Genomic DNA, 6,890 nt, shown 5'->3' with positions numbered 1-6,890 from the left:
ATTCTGTATGGGAAAAGCTGCAAGCTTTTACTTCATCTCAACCACATTGCCAAATTTGAACTAAATTTGTTTGACAGTTGAAAGTGGACTTCAATAAGTATATTTGTCAGGCCATTTTTAAAACTCAGCGTTCAGCATTTAGTAATGAAAAGTTTGAGAACTATTGAATAATTATTGGAAAAAGACACACATGCTAGGGCACTGATATCTTTTAAAATCTAAATACTTAAATTACTCTTAAAATTTTAAGAATGCCAAATGCTGCCAATTTAACATTATAACTACCTCTTTGAAATAAAGTAGATTAATACCTTTTGAGAGTAGCTTTCAGTGATCCCTTATTTTAAGTAAACTATATAAAAGAATTTCAAACATTTTAAGAATAAATTAGACAAGTAATTTGTTCGATATAGTATGAAGCCCAGAACTTTATGTATTTTCAGACTGGAGTACGTTATGTGTAAGGTTAGGGCCAGTAGCTCTTCTAAAATGGGTTAGAATTATATTTTTCGCAGCTTTGCACTCCACAGTGATATGAGCATTTGGGGAGCCGTCTGACAGCAGCAGCTGGAGAATCTAATTTATCTCTAGTGTTCTAGGTAAGAAAGAATAGGAGATAGCTTACTCCCTTCAATTCTTCAGTTTGCTGGCATCGTTATCAAAATGTGATTACCTCTGTAGGGAGTCTCTGCTTAACTAACAACTAAAGTGTTAGTTTATGACAGTTCAAGCAAGAATAAGATAAGGAACCTTGGAGTGAAGGGTAGAACTAGGTGAGATGGGGTGCAAGGGAATTAGGAAAGGGGCTAAATGAAGTGGGAGGATCTCAAAGATGGTTTGCCCTCCTCATTTTATCTTAAGGCTGGCTACTGCTAAACATCTTTGGGTTTGTCACTTTTATGTATTTCTACACACATCTGTTCCTTAGATTAACTACTGGCCTACTAGGTAAATATGTAGAAACCCAGTTGAAGAAAAGTGAAGGAAGTTTGGGTATCTACTAGCGTAAAGTCAGAAGATCCCCAAATATGGAACAAATTTTGGTGCCTCCATGTTTTTTTAGCTTGCTTAATGGATAGGTAGCTAAGACTCCAGAGTCATTTTACACTAACTGTAACATAGTGCTCAGCATGATCGCAGTTCCCCTTCCTCACCAGTACTTTTTAACTTGGCCTGTCCTTTTTTCTGTGTGAGAATAGAACTCTTCTTTACCATGCAAATCCATGGAGAGAATCCATGCCGTAAGCTTTGCTGGCTGTGAGGAATGTCTGTAATCATGTTGATGCACTTTTGCTGAAAGTATTTTCCAAAATGGAAGCTCAGAACTTGAACAGGGGAAAACAGAGGCCAACAAATGTTTTTAGGGAAAGAATGGAATTAAGGAATAAGGGAGATTTTAGAGTAGGAAGGAAATTGGAAAAATGAGTATTTTCTGAACAATTACTTTTTAGGCAATAAGTTAGGATATAAATAGGGCATAAATAGGATACTAATGAGTATCAAGAGAAGCTGTTTAGAGCTTGGGAAATTGGATTGGATTGGCATTTGGTCTCAAACATAAGAGTTTTTAAAAAGCATGAATGCTGGGTCATTCCAGAGTTGGTAGGGACAATTATGATGTTAAGTGAGATGTCCAGAATGGAATTCTGAATTTGGGAACAAATGTGCAAATAATCGAGTTTGGAAATAACCCCCCCCCCCCCAAAATATAACATTACAGGAAATGATTTTTAAAAGCTTTTAAAATAATATGTTACTACTGCATGTCTCCTTAGGCCTGCCTATATAAACCTCAACTCTATTAGTATATTAAGGTGTGTTTGGAAAGGACAGTTTTCCCTAGATAGGACTCAATCTAGCATCCTTTGGTATTTATGAAGGGAGTATCTTCAGCTACCCTGTCCTATTTTGTGAAGTCATTTGTTGATTATTGGGAATTCATAATAGGGATTGGAATTAGCTATCCTTATTAGAGAACAGACAAGGTAAAGTAGGTATGAAATTTTGCTGTTATTTTCCAATCTTTTTGAGTCTTGTGTTTTGAAATAAGATTTGTTTTGCCTGTTGTTTTGCCAGTAAAATACTCAATTGGAATAATACGCAAATGAATGTAGTAACTCATGGCTTAAATTTAAAACATAGTCAATACTGTGGTGCTTAACTTACATAACTAGTTCCCTATGCTTCATGATAATCCATGCCAACGTTTACTTTCTTCACCCTGAATAATAGAATTAGATTTAATTTCACAGTTTAAAAGTAAACACTCTAGTAATTAATCACTGAGTTAAAGAGATAAAGCTATTTTCAAAGCATCAATCTAAAATCATGTGGATATATTTGCGTGGCTTATCTGTTCAAATAATATACTATGGTTTAGTTTCAAGGAACAGTGTATGAATAATTATAACTAGGTTGTTTTAAGGAAATATTTGTGATTGAGGCCAAACATTATTATCTGTATAATTTCAACCAAATATAAGATTGCTAATAGAATATTTGATGCTGTAATCACCTTAAAAGTGGACTGTGAAATTAAAACTCTTCTGATTAACATTGATGTAAGGGAATTTCCTAATAATTAAAAATGTCCAAAAGTGTAATGATAATGTCTTTCTGGGTAGTGAGTTCACCATCACTGGAAGTCTTCAAGTAGAGGTTAGATGACCATTTCTCAGGATGCTTACTTATCAGGGAGGTTGGAGAGGGAATTCCTATTCAGGTATGAGTTAGACTAGTTGACTTTTGAGGTCCCTTCCAACTCTAAGGTTCTTTAAGGTCTAAGAAAGTAATACCATTTTCTTTCCCTTCATCATTCCCTTGGTTGCTAATGACAAGAATGACACTGATTAATAGATGCTAGTTTGTCATTATGTAAACACAAGTTCTGAGTGTAAACCCTATAAAATCTTCTGTATTTTTCTTGTATTGTGATTTTTGTATTGTTTTTTTACATCAAATTTACTGTTCACTTGTCTATACATTTTAGGTTAAACTACCTGAGATGTTATTTGAGACATACTGCATTTGTTTGTATTTGAAATATAAGCAATCACAGCTTGAAATGATAGATGTTATCACCTGCTGCTGTATTGTCTATAAGCAAAGGCAAATGTTGCTCTAAAGTAAGAAGTAATTATAACTAGAAATAGGCTGTAGATGTGATACTTCATACTTTTAAAGATAGATTTGTTTTGCTTTTGTATATTCCTGAAAATTAAAAAATGTATTTTCATGATTTTTCTGTTTTTCATTTTTCTTTTACTTTTCTCCAAAACTATTTGGGTCACCCACACCTCTTTCAATCCTACTGGCTTTGATTTTTCCTTTCAGGGACTAGGGATCATAAGTTGTCAGCTGGTGCTTAAAAAGAACAAAGATTTTCATCTCTCATTCACTCAGACATTGGGAAGGCTACCTAATTCTATTTCTTCCCTTTGCCCCTCCTTCGGCTATAAATTGCTTGGTTGTTTTTGGGTTTGGTTTTTTTTTTTTTAATATCTGGCATTTACCTTTTAAAGGCTGGCTTGGTGATTATTTTGTGTTTCACCTTTATAAAAATGTTAGAGGTAGGAACTTACATAGATTTTGTGTCATAATTACTATGTCATAACTTAATCATGGCAGTGCGTTGCAGAAAACAGTTACAAAGTATGGCACAAATTATCATTTAATATCTACAGTAATGCTGCCAACTTTGCTGGTGGCTTCAACTGGTACTATTTTTAGGTAACTGAATGACAGAGTTGGAGGCAGCACAGTCTTACTTTAGAAAGGCAGCTCTTTTCACCTTGGGAAATTAAAATGTAATTGTGTATTAATTTTAACGTGTAATCTGCACTTTACTTTAAAATCCTCACTTAAATTGGTTCTCACAAAGGGTCGAGATGTAGAAAGTATGAACCGCTTCGCTCTTAGGGTGAGAGATGTCAATTTCATTGTTGTAAGTGAACAACAGAAAAGAAAAAAATGTCTTGTTTTTAAAACATCCATTTTCAAATATAAGCCCTTTCTCTTCCCCTACCCAGAAAGTCTTCTCTTATAACAGAGATGAAGAAAGGACAGTTAATTAGTTCAGTAAAACCAATCACATTCACTGTCTGATTGTATAGACAATTTTTTATACATTCCTTTCAACTGCATTGAGGGAAGGGAGATGCATTTTTTCAACTCAGAGTTGAAAGCTCAGTCATATAACATTTTTGTTTCATTGTTCTTTCCATTTATATTATGTATTGTTTTCCTGGTTCTGCTTGCTTCATTCTGCAAGTGTGCATCAGTTCATAAATCTTACCATGTTTTATTGTGTATTGTTGCTTCCATTACATTAATGTATCAGTTTAACCATTTCCCAATTAGTGGGTACCTACTTTGTTTTCAGTATAAATGTGACAATGAATATTTTGGTATATGTGAGTCCTCTCTATGACTTTTTGGGGTATATACCTATCACTCTGGATCAAAGAGTGTGGACATAATAATAGTATAAGTAGATAACTATTAAAAATCACTGAATGAATAAGCTACAGATTAAATCCTGTTGCAACAGATATCTAGTAATAAAAACATCCCATGCCAGTCAGTGGTTGATTAATTGGAAAATATTCATCACAACAAAGTTCCAGTACCAAGAAATAACTTGAAATGTTCCTTGAAGTTTATCATTTTAGAAATCACTTATTGCCCAATTAACTTCATGAATGTGAACATTTCCATGTACAAAGAACAGAAAAAGATTGTAAATGATGTGAGTCTGTTAGGTAAAACTTTTTTTTAAACACATAAGTTCCAACGTTGCTGTTTGTGTCCCCTTTTACTCTATTCCTTTTTTTTTTTGGTATCACTGTCACAACCTCTTATTCCCCTAAAAAGCTTCTCTCTTACAAAAAATAAAAAAAGCCCTGTACCACTTTATGATAAACACAATCAAACAAAACAGATCACATAGTGTCTGAAAATGTACACTTCATTTCAAACCCCTAATCTGCCACTTCAAACAAGAGAAAGGGAAGCATTATTTATCTTGACTCCTTTGAAGTCATGCTTGATCATTGCATGGATTATCAGTCAAGTTTTTCACAGTTTGTTTACAATGCAATTAATGTATACTTTCCCCTGGTCCTGCTCATTTCATTCTGTATCAGTTCTCATATATGTGTGTGTGTGTGTGTGTGTGTGTGTGTATACATATATATGTACATATCAGTTTATATATATGTATATTATATATATTTTTCTTCAGCATTTCCTGAAACCATCCCTCTCATAAGTGAAGTACCTTTCCATTACATTCATGTGCCTTAATGTATTCAGCATCTCCCAGTTGATAAGACACCTAACTTTGCTTCCAATTCTTTGTCGCAACAAAAAGTATTGCTGTAAATATTTTTTGTACAGTTTGATTTTTTTCCCTCTTTCTTTGATGTTTTTGGAGTTTTATGCTTAGTAGTATTATGACTGGGCAACTAAGTACAGTAGCTAGAGTGCCAGACCTAGAGTCAAGAAGACTCGTCTTTCTAAATTCCAGTCCAGCCTCAGACACTTAGTACTTGTGTGATCCTGGGCTTCAGTTTGCCTCAGTTTCCACATCTGTAAAATGGGCTGGAGAAGGAAATGGCAAACCACTCTAATACTGTTGTCAAGAAAACCCCAGATGAAATCATGAAGAATTGAACACAGCGGACAAAGGATTGCACAAGTGTTGTGACTTGGTTAAAATCAGTTTAATGACATTTTGGATATAGTTCCAAATTACCGCTAGAAAGATTGGATTAATTGACAGCTCCACAAGTAGTGCATTTTTTCCCCATTTTTGCTACTCAGATGTAAGGTGGAATCTTAAGAGTTATTACAATTTATATTTTTCTTCTTACTTTGAAGTATTTTTTTCATGTGGCAGTTGATAGCTTGGCTTTTTTTCTAAGAATTTCCTTTTCATATCCTTTGATCATTTATTGTAAAATGGTCTTGAGCCTTATTTTTTTTGTGTGGGATCTAATTTATACAGGTTACAGGTAATAAAGACAATTAAAATCTTTAATGAAGATAGGTAAAGAACTTTACTGAGACTTGGGTGATAAATGAATCTTAACTGGAATAAAGCAATGAAAAGCTCTGTGTCCTCCAAAAGAATTTAGATAAAAGGTAATAGGGGTAGCATTATTCATCTAGATGAGGAAATTAATGAACCTGAAGTTCAAAGTATGATAGAGAACATTTGGGTGAAGATCAACAAGCAGAAACTACATGATTGTTGTGCAGAGTATCGATGAAAAGTTCCTTAAAACAGGTCACAGAGCTGATCCAGAGATGAAATAGATGAGTGACAGATCTTGTATGAACAACTTGGAGTTCTCTGGTAAATGCAAAGTGACTTATAAATTCATTTTGCTTCAACAGTTTCATTTTTCAGATGTTGAAGGAACTTATTAGGGGATCTGTTATTCTAGACCTGATCCTGACTAAGAAAGGAACAGATACCTGAAACAGAAATTACAGGAACCTGTAGAGGAAGTGGTAGATAGGGAAGGAAAAATAAAATGTAGTCTAATCTACACTGTAAATTTTGAGAGCAGATGTCCAAGTTCAGAAAAATTATAGGTAGGGCTCTCACCTACAGAATAACTTTGCTGAGGAGGAATGGGCCTAGAAGATCTTAAGTATAGAATTGGAAGGGATCTATATATAGTCTGACCCTCATTTGGCAGGTGAAGACTGAGGGCCACCGAGGTTAAGTAACTTACCTATGGCCTACAAAGTAGTCAATGACAATTAAGATTCAAACTGGTGTCCTCTGAATGTGTATTCGGTGCACGCTGCTCCCTTTATGCTTTTCATGGTGATGTAGTAATACTTCACAGTAATATAGTGTGGCTTACAACACATACATG

This window comes from Notamacropus eugenii, chromosome 1 (genome assembly GCF_028372415.1).
Source record: "Notamacropus eugenii isolate mMacEug1 chromosome 1, mMacEug1.pri_v2, whole genome shotgun sequence".
Lineage (NCBI taxonomy): Eukaryota > Metazoa > Chordata > Mammalia > Diprotodontia > Macropodidae > Notamacropus > Notamacropus eugenii.
The sequence above is the reverse complement of the archived record's forward strand: the minus strand, read 5'-3'. Positions refer to the sequence as shown.